The 13,142-nt window shown below is 34.3% G+C and overlaps 1 pseudogene; it reads right to left on the minus strand.

The window, feature by feature from the left end:
* Nucleotides 1-13,142, minus strand: part of LOC120121380 — a 38,125-nt pseudogene that overhangs the window by 14,971 nt on the left and 10,012 nt on the right.

The following is a 13,142-nucleotide window of genomic DNA, read 5'->3' on the forward strand; positions in this document are numbered from 1 at the left end:
ACACCAAGACAGAGAAAGAAACAAAAGACAAGTTCAAACAAGATGCTGAAAATAAAAAGTACTACAGTGGTAGATAACACTTCCACTTGTTTATGCATCATTACTCCTATGATGTTGGGTGTGCAATAGGATTAGGGTCATTGTCCACACTTGCCCCCATTTCTTGATCATTTATCTTATCTGGGCTTATTTTGGATGATTCCTCAGACGTATCAATCTCTACTTCTTTCTTAGCAGCTTTGTGGTCAGATCTTATCTCCTCGTTTATCAGTTGGAAATTGGGCTCAAAACAATTCTTATTGGTGACAATAGTTTTGTCCCGGTTTTGAACACATATTGCAGCTGTGATTGGCGTAGTATTCGTCATGTTCTCTAAACTGCCCAAAGTTTCATATGTCTTCAAGAAGTCTAATATGGGTGTTTGAGATGTTTTCATGGTTGCATCTTCCCGGTTTATTTTTAGACCTATGGGCCAATCTCGGATTACATCTATGGGAACCTTTTTGCTTTGATTTCCTTTCCCATTTTCTTATGTCTGATATTCTTCACATGATTTGATCACATTAGTCTCCGTCGAGGCAATAATTTCTGAGCATTGAACTTTAACCCCTTATTCTACCTTGAATTTTTTAATTGCTTGCTCTAAAGGATCTTGGAAATTTCTCTCAAGGTTATTAGGAACCTTAGCTGAACAATTTGGAATTCCAATATGGTTTATCCAATGAACCTCCTTATAGGTCCAATTCTCATTTAGAGGCCATTGTGGTTGGATATACTGTGGAGTAATTAATTCTGAGGAGAGCATTTTTTAATGTAAATTTTCACTTGAAAAGTGGAAGGAAGGAAATTGAAAACCTTGTACATTCTTTTTCTTCTTGATCAACCTTTGACCCTTTTTATGCCAATTTTCTTTGGGTAAATCGTATTTCTTACAACAAAACTTTTTTCTTTCATTGTTTCTTCATTCACTATTAATTCACCAATGCCTCTTGGGACCAAATCTTGAAGCTGTCTTGAATTACCATACTTAATAATAGGTTCTTGATCATCATACATTATCACATCAAATTCATCATTATTCTTCAGAACCTCATTCATAGCCTTCACAGAGGGATCCTCTAAGGTTTCTCTCCATGGATCATATCATTTATCATGTCCATTAACATGGTCATTTGTTCTTTTGAATTAGCCTGGAATTTTTTTGCATGATCAGTCATTTCTTGTTGAGTCTTGATAAGTTTCTCTTGCAATTTCTCGATTCTACCAACCCTTTCTAGAATCTCATTCATGGCTATTATCCCTCTTTAGGAAGACCAAGTTAGCTCCACTTTGATTTCAAAAATTCTGTCATGGAATTCTCCACGAATTATTCCATGTTATCATGATTAAATGTATGTAAAACAGTCTGAAACAAAAATGTAATTATGCAAAGATGCAAATGAAAAAAATGTAAATGTAAATACAAACGTAAAAATGCAAAAATACAAAATGCAAATGCAAATGTAAATATGTGAATGTAATAATAAGAATGCAAATTGTGCAATACAAAAGCAAACATAAAAATATAAATGAAAATGCAAAGATGCAAAATATAAATGCATATATGAAAAGGTGTTACTCAAGAGTGATCATCTTAGAACAGATTTCATTGAACACAAAAGTTTCCATGCATCAAACAAAACTTTACATATAGGGGACATCTTTCAGTCTTAACTTCAACAAAACTTTACATATATAGGATAACTTTCCCTCCTAGCTTTTCTAAAGCCAAGTTAGTCTATCGGCTTATGGGTCATATTGCTTGTCTGAACTGCAGCTTCTTCCGTGATACTCTCTTTCATCTTCTGTATCAATTCTTGGAGTTGCTCGTTTTCCCTTGTAAGAGAACCTTTCTGTCCAAAAAGTTCTTGGACAAGATATTCATATATGTTACAGTTTTTTTTCAGTTTGGTGACTCCTGTTTTCCACTCTTCTGGGATGTTTCCTATGCCAGCCTTTTGAAAGGCTTGACTAATCTTCTGGAAATCTTCATGCATGATTTCCACTTTTGTGCTCAATTTCTTGTTTTGATCCTTCAATTAACATGCTTGAGCTTCATAAAAACTACATTTATTCTGAATACCCTGACTGATGCTCTTACCATAGACTTTTTTGGTATCAATCTGGCAGGATCTTTGTGGAGTACTTTTGGTATTAATATAACAAGATCTCTATGTGCATTTCTCGCTTCTATCCTCGGAGTTTCCTCAAGATGTCTTTCCTTGGCCGCATCATATTTTGTTTGATCATAAAACTTTTTGTCCATTTACGATTTCTTTCCAATTTGTTGGACAATCTTTCAAGTCAACACCTTTTGATTGTGCTATGATCATGCAATGCAAACAAAGAAATCAATATAAACAAGTTAGAGCAAAATAATATGAGAAAGAAAAAAAAAATTGGTTAGTACCAACTAATAGAAAGAAAAAAATTCTATTTATCAAGGTATAAATCCTAACCTCATGCTTTCTAGTTCCATGCTTTGTTTGGGAAAATTAACCTAACTGCATGATTTCTATTTCGCATGCATTTATTTAGAAAAGAAAAGTGAAATCAAATAAATTAAAAGCTATATTTTATTTCTCCTTTGTGTACACCTACAGACAGGGTTTCAGTATTGTCTTAGATCAGGAGAATTTCTAGGGTTTATTATATGCAGGGTTTCAGTTCTAAGAGTAAAGGTACTCGAACTGTCCTTGTTGGTGCCCCCTTGGGACCCTCAATCCTAGTCTATTACAGACTTAAGTGGATCGAGTTCAATTCGAGGGGACACATTTCTCTATGACTGACACGGAGAATAAATTATCACGAAAATATAGAGCATATAAACCCCGAAAGCTACTTGCTAGGTCTGACACGGAGAATAAATTCTCACAAAGACATCGCTTTCACTCCCACTTAAAAGGGACAAGCTTGATTATAAAGCTTATGTTATGCAATCCAAGTGATGTGTGTGAGGAGAAATGTTCAAACCTCTGACAAACAAATAAATAATGAAATTTAATACTTGAAAATAAAATAAAAACATTAATAAAAATATTATGAAAATAATAAGTATATATAAAAATTTTGAAAAGAAAGAATTATAAATTAAATATATGGATTTTTAATTTCTAATTAATAGAGATAATTTATAATTGATTTTAAAGCTTGACCAGATCCCAGTGGAGTCGCCAAGCTATCGTAATCGGGTTTTGCCCGGGTACAAATTTTTACTTGGCGGGAAAAATAATATGAATAAATAAATGATTTTGATTAAAAAATATTTTGGGAGTCGCCATTGACCTTTTTGGGTTAGGTAGGTCAAATACTTAAAAATCATCTTTTAAAATAGTTTTTAAGAAAACATAATTTAAAAGATAAATTGATCTGCGTTTAACCAAAAATTCATTCTTTTTAATAATAAAAAGGGATCCGTGGTCGATTACGTTTGAGGAATGATTAGCACCCCACAACGCTCAAAATTGGTCATTGTCGATCATAAATTTTCTATATTAATGGAAATTTAAGAATTCGAATGTAAATTTAATTTATGATCTTTTCATATTCAATTGGATAATAAGGAAAAAATATTAAAATAATTTTTATAAATTATAAATAAAGTATTTATTTATTTAAAAATATTAGAAAAAAACATCTAGTTGATTTAAGACTGCATTTTCTTTAATATTAATAAATAAATTAATAAGATTATAATAATTTTCCTAAAAATAATGAAGTAAATATATATATTTTTATAAGCAGGATATTTATTTTTTTAAAGTACCAGAATAGGACGTCTAGTTACTTTAAGACCGCCCTTTCTTAATATATAAAAATAAATACATATTATCATTTAATTAATTTGTGAAATTAATTAAATAATATATATATATATATATATATATATATATATATATATATATATATATATATATATATACATATATTAATATGACTAAAATAAACTAAACATAAAATAAAGCGAAATAGTTAAAGAATTAGAATTAAAGTATTGAAAAATGTAAAGAAAAAATAGAAAATTAAAGTAATGAAATTAAATAAATAAAAATAAATCGCATTAATTAAAATATAAAGTAAAGAACTAAAATAAAAGATATCGAATATAATGCCCAAAAAAATAGCTCAGAAGATTAAAAGATAGAATTAAAATGGCTAAAATATAATAAAATAAAGCATATAGATAAAAAAAATATAGCAACTAATTTCGAAATATATAAAAAAAAATCGGGAACTAAAATTTAAATATGTACCTAAATTATTGGAATTGTTTAGGGATTTTTCCTATTTTAAGTGACTATAATATAAAGATAAGGTAAAAGTTTAGTGGGCTATATGTAATTCGACCTTGGGTTAGTGACCAGGATGTAAATAGACTTCTAAACTTTGAGGACTTAAGCTAATTAACCCCTAAAATAGTGACTATAACGAAAACAGATGCTAAAATTGAGGGGATCATTTGGCGATTAGCCCTTAAAATAAATGAACAAAATAAGAAACTCCATAAACAAAGAACCTTACTCGTAAATTACCAAAAAAAAATAAAATCCTTCCCCGTTTATTCTACTTCACTCTCAACCTAACCTAAAAAAAACTAATATGCTCTCATCCTCCTCTTTTCCTCATACACAGCCGCTCAAAGGCCCTCATAGCCGAACCTCGCCGGTCACCGCCATGGTGACCGTTCCTCATCCCAACCGGCTCCATTCAGGATCGATGAAGGACATATCCCTAGTGAACCGACGCTATTCGATTCCCTCTCTAAAGAAATAGCCCAATTCGAGGGCTAATACTCCACTGCCCCGTGGCCAGAATAGCCATCGACATCCCCCCTAAACCGTCACCAACGAACGCTCAACCCCGGATCTGACTACAACCAAGGTAAACGTCTCACTTTCTCCGATTTTAGTTCTAGCTTTTGGTTTCAAATAAAGAAAATATGGGTATTAAACAAATGAAAGAAAAACAAGAAAACAAGAACCTAAAAATACATTGTATTCGAAATTGCAGAGATTTTCTTTTACACTATTTTTTTTATTTGAATGTTCTCTCCATTTTTTTTTCTTACAATGAGATTTGTATGAGTTATATATTAACTCATTTACATGTTTAAAACAAAAATGATGATTGTTGTTTGTTTTGCTTGTGAGTTGTAATTGGGACGTGGAGGGACAGCTAGTGGAGCTAGGTTGCTGGCAGCTACTGTGTGAAGCAGAGGACCAGCTGTTGTTCATGGAAGCTGCTGGAACATGGAGCTGCTGGTGGATGCTAATTGAAGTGGGGAACCAGCTGTTGTTGAAACTACTGGCAGTTGTTGGAGCTGAAACGTGGAGGGGTTGTTGTTAGGTAAAAATGGTGATTACAACAACCATCATATAAGAGCATTTTGTAAGCAAAATCTGAAGAAACCTTTTTGGCATTAGAGTTACTGCTGATTTCCCTCAAGGCTATGGCTCCTCTCTCCAAAGCCTCAGGATCAAACCCAGACGAAGACGTCCTAGGATTATCATTTCTAGCCTTAATATTCCCAGAAGCCTCCTTATCAGCAGCAGCTGCCAGCTTAGCAGACGACTGTGATTGCAACTGTGCAGGAGAAGACTGAGGAGAGCCTGGAGAAGGAATACTGAAGGGTCCATCAGCAGAAGCGGCATTGTTATTAGCTCGGGCAAAAGAGAAGCTACAAAAGCTGAGCTTAGTCCCATTATGTATGGTTTTGCCATTTTCTTTTGAACAAAAAAAAACAGAATGGGTTTTGACTTCTAACTTTCAAAGTCATATTTATTATAATCAATTGGCTTGAAGGGCAAGAAATTTTAGATGAATCTCTCGCTCCGATAAAGAAAAATATGTGAGGGCAAAGGTCGAAGATAGGGATTTGGTAGGGTTTGTTTTTGTAGGCGTCGAAATTGGAATGGCGGCTATTTCAGCATGCTTTTTTAACTCTATTCCCCTTTGATTTGAACCGGAACCCCGTTGAGCCGACTATATTACTCCGCAATTCTTTTGAGATGGCTTTATAGTTTATATACAAATTTATATCTAAATTTTTCATTTTTTAATTTGATATTTGAATTTTTTATTGGTTTAATATTTGAATTTTAAAAAAAAATCATGAACTAACATATGTTTCGATCTACCAATAAAAATTTTAAATAAAAATATAATATATGTGCATTTAAATTGAGGTGAATATAGGTTATATATCTATATAGAGGTGTAAATGAATATAGTGTTAAACAAACTGTTTATGTATCATTCGTTGATAAGCTAAATAAATAATTGTAAATAAAATTTTTATATTCATTTAATAAACGAATAAATGTGTGTTTGGTTCATCTATATTCACAAACAAACTCATTTAATTGTTCATTTATAAGTTCATTTACTAACTGAAGACCCCAAATTTTATCCTTTTTTATATTATATAATATAATATAATTATATATTCATTATTTATTTTATTACATCTTCAGGGCCCATTACACGCAAATAAAAAAAACCCAAGTGCATACACTACACATCGACAGCCCGTTTTGCAAAGAACAAGTGACCCAGTAGTGGTCCAACAAGCGACCCGGATACAAACCCGCGAACCGGCCCACTGAAGAACTCGACCCGAACTAGTGTTAGGGTTTCCAGAACCCTTGTTTTCCATTTGCACCGCTCCACCCCAACCGTTGGATCAAGGGATGATCCAAGGGCCCAGATTAACCCTAGTTATTGTAGCCCCATTTCGTCTAACGCCGCTTCTCCAACAGCCCAAGTCCACCGCCGATTTTCTCGGCCATCACCAAGCCACAAAAGGAAACAAACAAGAGCAACCAACAAGCATTAGGACTCTATTTCGAATAGGATACTAAAAATAGGTCTCTTTTGTACTTATAAATACCCATGTAAATCAAACACAAAACACACATAATATACACGAAAAAGGCAAAGGAAATACAAGCAAATCAAATCGTTTGTACGGTTCGAAGAGAAATAAAAGAGGTATTTTTACCTATATTGCTTCGGTTCTCGCTTGCATGTGGCTTGTCCCTCTTTGTTTTTCCCTTTTTGCTTTGAAAAGGCCGATGAACAGGGGGCATTTTCGAGATCTTCTTTCGTAGAGACCCACGACCGTGTTCATTCTTTTGGATAAACAAACGAGAGGACGAAGCAAAGGATGGGGAAGGGGTTTCGGTTGAAATGAAGAGAATGAATAAATTAAAAAAAATTGACTTAAATAGTTGACCCGCCGACCCGAGTATGATCCGCGCGTGGACCTGACCCAATCCACTAGGTCAGCGTGTTTTCAACAATTAGTAGGATAATTCCCATTTGGTCCCTCATTGTTTAAATGCTTTAATTTAGCCCCCTAAATCTAACTTTAACCCCGAATTTCTTATAAATTTAACCCTGATTTTGTTTTTCTTTTAATTTAATTCCTTCAAAGTTTGATTTTTTTTAATTTTCTTATTTTATATTATATTATATATTAATTTATTTCATTTATATATATATATATATATATATTTATATTTTTTTCATTATTTATTTATTATTAATTTTTTTATCATTTTATTCTATTATATATATATATATATATATATATATATCTATTTTTTATATCATTATTTTGTGTGTGTGTGTATATATATATATATATATATATTATTTTTATTATTTTCTTTATATATGTTCTATTTATTTATCTATTTTTATTTACTATGTATATATTATTTTCACTATTATTTTCCTATATTTTATTTTTTCCTTGTCTTTATTTTTTTTTCATTTTGTTTATTTTATTTATTTATTTTTCTTATTTCTTATTTTTATTTCTTTATTATCGTTTTGTTTATTTTATTTACTTGTAGTTGATCTGGAGAAATCCTTTCAGAAACAACAAGAGCAAGTTGGAAAAACCATATATGAGTTAGAAGCTATTGTGGATGGATTCAAGAAGCAAGCAAATGAGCTTTAAATAGTGCCCTTTGACGGAGGTTTACAGTGGCGCTTCCGTTACGAGCAAGCTCAACAAAGGGTGAAGGCTAGAGATGCCGTCATCCGCGATTTCCTAGAGCAAGTACAGAAGGCAAGTCGTCATTTACATGGCCCAGCAATGGAAGCTAGAGTCGTTAGACAAGGCATTCAACAAGTGACAGATGAAGAAAGAAGACTTGTCAACTTACTAGAGACTGTTCGGGGTCTAGAGGATTTAGTCCGGATGTACCTTTAGATTGCTTTTATGTCTCTTAAAAGATAAAACACTTTTGTTTGAATAAGGATTATTTATAATAACAAACATTTTTCTGGATCAATGCATCAAAATTACATAAACCATGCATTATATTCTTTGCATTTTATATTTCATGTTTATTTTTATATTTTCCATGTTTTTACATTCATATTAACTAATAGAACATGTCTCAGAAGGAGAAGAAAGATCAAACACCGAGTTTACCCCCACAAGCATTAGACACGCATCATTCACATAACACTCGAACAAAGAAGAGACAAATGAGGCCAAAATCGAAAAAATTGAGGAGAATATGGCGAAATTATAGAAAGAGCTGGAGGATAAGATAACCCAGAACAGTCAGAATACCTTGGATTTTATCACGAAAAGCCATGAGTCTTTGGTCGATAAATCGTGGCCAAATTGTCTGGTTTACAAAGAGCAAGTGCACCAGGGGAAGGTGCGTCTGAGGGGGTAACTATACCACCGACCCACAAGTGGCTATCTCACCCGTGATCTTACCCAGACTACAAGAGGACTTATCTGGGACGAAAGGAAAAGCCTCATCTACTGCAAAGATGCAAACTTCCACAACTAATCCTGACAATCATCCGGGTGATTACCATATCCCGGATTTTGATGAGGAGGATAAGGCAAAAAAGATGGAAGAGAAGATTAAAATGTTGGAAGATCACATGAAAGTTGTTAAATAGAACCACGACTACTATGGAGTGGATGTAATGGAGCAGAGTCTGGTTCCAAATTTGGTGCTTCCACCAAAATTTAAGGTCCCCGAGTTCGAGAAATTCGACGAGAATAGCTGCCCCTCAACTCATATCACTATGTTATGTCGGAAGATGACATGATATGTGGGAAATGGCCAACTCCTGATCCACTGTTTCCAGGAGAGCCTGTCCGGTTCAGTCATCCGGTGGTACAATCAGCTGAGCTTATCTCATATCAAGATGTGGAAAGACTTAGCCAAGTCTTTCTTGGAGCAGTACAAGCATATCAATGATATGAGACCAGACCGGGTTATGCTACAAAGCATGGAGAAAAATCATAACGAGAGTTTCCGACAATATGCATAGAGATGGAAGGATTTGGCTGTGCAAGTTCATCCACCCTTTGATGAAAAGGAAACTATGATAGGGAAGCGGTGGCGGATTGATTATCGTTGCTCTTGTTTGAAGAATCAAACCTAGAAAAGATCTAGACTCGGTGAAGAACAATAAGGGATGAATCGGGAAGGTGGCGGCAATAGATAAGGTTTCTTTTTGGTGCTGGAAATAAGATAAAAATAAGATTAAAACAAGATAAAGAAAAGATAAATGAATTGCAAATAAAATAAGATAACCAAGAAATCAAAAGATCTCCCTTATGAAGGTGAACGATAAAGATGATTGATGACGTGGATGGATATGTGGAAAATCGATGGATAATGTCCTATCGAGCCCTCCTAGTCGCAATGAAAAGGCAAACACGATAATATGGCTCTAACCAACCCTCCTAGTCGCGATGAAAAGGCAAATTGGAGTGTGAAGATTAATCTCCCTCACAAGAACTCGAAAGAACTCAAGGAGAAGAAGCTTCGAAGGCACAAGGCAATCAACACTTGCAAAAACGAACTCTCGTTGTATTATTAATCAAAGAAATCTTGAATTACAAAGTTTAATGAAGCCTCCTTTATATAGGGACTGAGTTCTAAAGGTCCTAAATAACTAATGAATAAAATAATAATAAACTAAACATATCTTAACTCTAATTCCTAATAAAATAATACTAAAGATAATATTTTTAACCCAACCTTAATTCCTAATAAATAATAAATCTAATCCTAAAAGATAATGCATCATCCTATATTAAGTTATATTACAAATAATCAAAAAAAATATTGAAAATTCGTAATATTTACAAAATCCCGTATTAATCCCGTATAGGATTTTCTGCATGCACCGTCTTCAGTAAAATAGCCATATCTTGAGTTCCCGATATGGAATTGATGCGATTCAAGAACCGTTGGAAAGATAAGAGACAGAAGGTTGTATCTCCAGAATACATCATGACTAAATAATATCAGTATCCCATTCAAAAAGTCGTCGTAAGTCTGTTTATGTTCTGATCTTCTTTTCCAATGCTTGGACGAGTGGATCATTTGGAAGAGTTATTACTTCTTCCTTTGATGTGAGCCTTGTGATGCATGTATCATCCTCCCTTTCTTCAAAAAGATTTGACCTCGAATCTAAAACATTAAAGGGAGCAACATTAGAATCGTTTAATGATTCATTCACATTATACTTACCGAATAGATATGCTTTGAATCTTCGAGACTTTGTTCTTCTAATAGGTTCGAGTAGAAACATTAGTTCAAAGAAGCATGTATTATGGACTCTGGTGCATGTATCATTCCCCCACTCCTCAAAAAGGATTCATCCTCGAATCTGAAAATCCAAAACAAAGAGAATTAGATATGTTGAAAGGAAAACTTGTGAAACATTTACCAGGATCAATGTGATGTCTCTTTATGCGTTTTAGTCGAGGTTTCTTCTTTGTAGGAACTGATTTCTTGTAGTCTTGAAATCCTCTTTTGCATACAAGTCTTGTAATATGATGTTTTGGTTGAAATTCAATATGGCGCCGACCACTGTTGGCTTTCTGTATGATTGCTTCAGATAATTTCTCCATGGTTATATTCGTGTGTGGTGAGAATGAGTGTTTAAAAACCATGTAAACTGGATTGTTAAGGTAATCCCTTAAGTCTCCTAAGTATGGTTCATGAATTAAAAATTCTCGGGAAGAGATTTATGGACTGTAGAACCTGTTTAGTTGACAAGGAAACTCATATACAAGATAAAGCTCATTAAAAGAACTTTTAAAAGTATGGGTAGAAATATCAGAAATATCCGAGTTATTGTGATATACATCTTTGATATGTTCAATTCTCAGAATAGTAGTATGCGTTTTATAGGTAAGAGTATACTTTCGTGGTAGTGCATCGTCTACTGTGTTTTGCTTACCTTGGTCTCTGGACTCTAGTAAATGGTGGCACTTCATTGATATGGCATAGTGATTAGGGCTTTCAGGTGGTAACCTGTCAGGAGGGTAACCTAGCACTATTCGACAACTCTTACTGATGGAAGATGGTGTGGGCCAATCTCGTGTTGTTTTTACTTTCTCATCATTTACATGGATTCCCGGTGCACGAACTATGAAGCCTGTGGAGTTGTTCGAATCATGTTTCGTCATTAAGATGACATCACGACTAAGGCTTTCCTGGATGTAGCCTTTTCGTAACAAAACTAACTCTTTGGTTTCTTCGATATTGTATGTTTGAAGAGGTATGATGAAACCTTGAATTAGATTGGTTTGGTGTTGTTTTCCTCTTTCCGGTGGTAATTTGTTAGGTGGATCACCTAACTCTTCTCAAAAATCCTGTAACAAAGATGAAAACACACTAGGCAAATCCTTGTTAATGTTAGAAATCGAAACAATTGATTCCCTAAAGCGAACAAGGATGAAAGGTTGTTTGTAAAGAAGGTTCTCTCTCAATTCTTTTGTGCTCACACATAGATTTTGAGCCACTCTTTTCTTCTCACATTTAGGTTCACTCACCTCCCATGGGTCATTATTCTTTTGGCTTTTATAACTAGTAACCTTTTTTGCTTTTGCCTCTTTCTCAACTTTTTCTTTTTTTTGCTTTCCCTACCTCCTCACAAATTATCATTTGATCTTTAGGGACTGGAAGTGTGTCATTCTTTGCTGGTCGTTCTTTCTCCTTGTCAGGTTTGTCATCTCTTGGCTTTTTCAAAGAAGATGGAGTAGAATATGAGGAAGGATTTGAAGGATTACCTTGGTAAGAGGTTGAAGTACCTTGGTAATGTTCACTGAATCGAGATCTCCTTTGGATTTGTGCTTCGATTTTCATTGCTTTGTGTATCTTCAAGGTTTTTGTACCCTTGTAGATCAAGAAGATCAGTGATGTTTGAGTTTAAGCCGACAACGAATCTTGACACGGTGACTTCTTCTTTTTCGGTTATGTTAGCCCTATTGAGTAAGGACTGCATCTCCTTGTAGTAATCTTCAACTAAACTTCTACCTTGTCGAAGTCGGTGTAGTCGTTGTTTAACTTCTCGTGTATAATGTGTCGGTAGGAATCGGTTCCTCATGGTTTGTTTGAGGTCGGTCCAAGAATTGATTGTTGGAATTTGGAAGTTCTGGATCTTTTTCCTTGTTTGCATCCACCAAGTTTCAGCATATCCTTCGAATTGTGTGGTTATGAGGTGAACTTGTTTAGCTTGGGGGCAGTCATGGTATACAAACATGAGATCAACTTTTCCTTCCCATTCGATGTACCTGTCTGGATCATTGTCTCCTTTGAAAGACGGGATCGTGAACTTTGGTTTTGCAAAGAGTTCGGGTGCTTGAAAACGTGGTTGTTCTCGCCCGGGTACCAAAAGTTCAGCATTGTTAGGTCTTGGATTCTGGTTTGGTAGATCCAGTGGTGGTTTTTGTCGTTCTCTCACGATTTCATCAAATCTTTTCAACTTGAGTCGTGAGTCGGGTAAATGTGGCTAAGATAGCCGTAAGTGTCTTGTTGTTATTGTCGCCCATCCTGAAATCATAACACTCAAAAGAAAATTTTAAAGTAAAATAAAAATAAAAGGAAGAAAATTCAACAAAGCAAGAAACCTCACAAGTCACTCCAAGAAAGTAACACAACGAGAGAAAAGTAAGCCGATCTTGTACTCTTTAAAACTCACTTTACCAAGTAGTCTTCCACAGTTCGTATCGGAGTTTGATTACTAGCAAAGGCGATAAGAAAAAACTTAAAAGTTCTAAGAGGCCAAACAAGGGTTAGACTCCAAGAGAACCAGAATGCAAA

This window comes from Hibiscus syriacus, unplaced genomic scaffold (genome assembly GCF_006381635.1).
Source record: "Hibiscus syriacus cultivar Baekdansim isolate YM2019G1 unplaced genomic scaffold, ASM638163v2 tig00110372_pilon, whole genome shotgun sequence".
NCBI lineage: Eukaryota > Viridiplantae > Streptophyta > Magnoliopsida > Malvales > Malvaceae > Hibiscus > Hibiscus syriacus.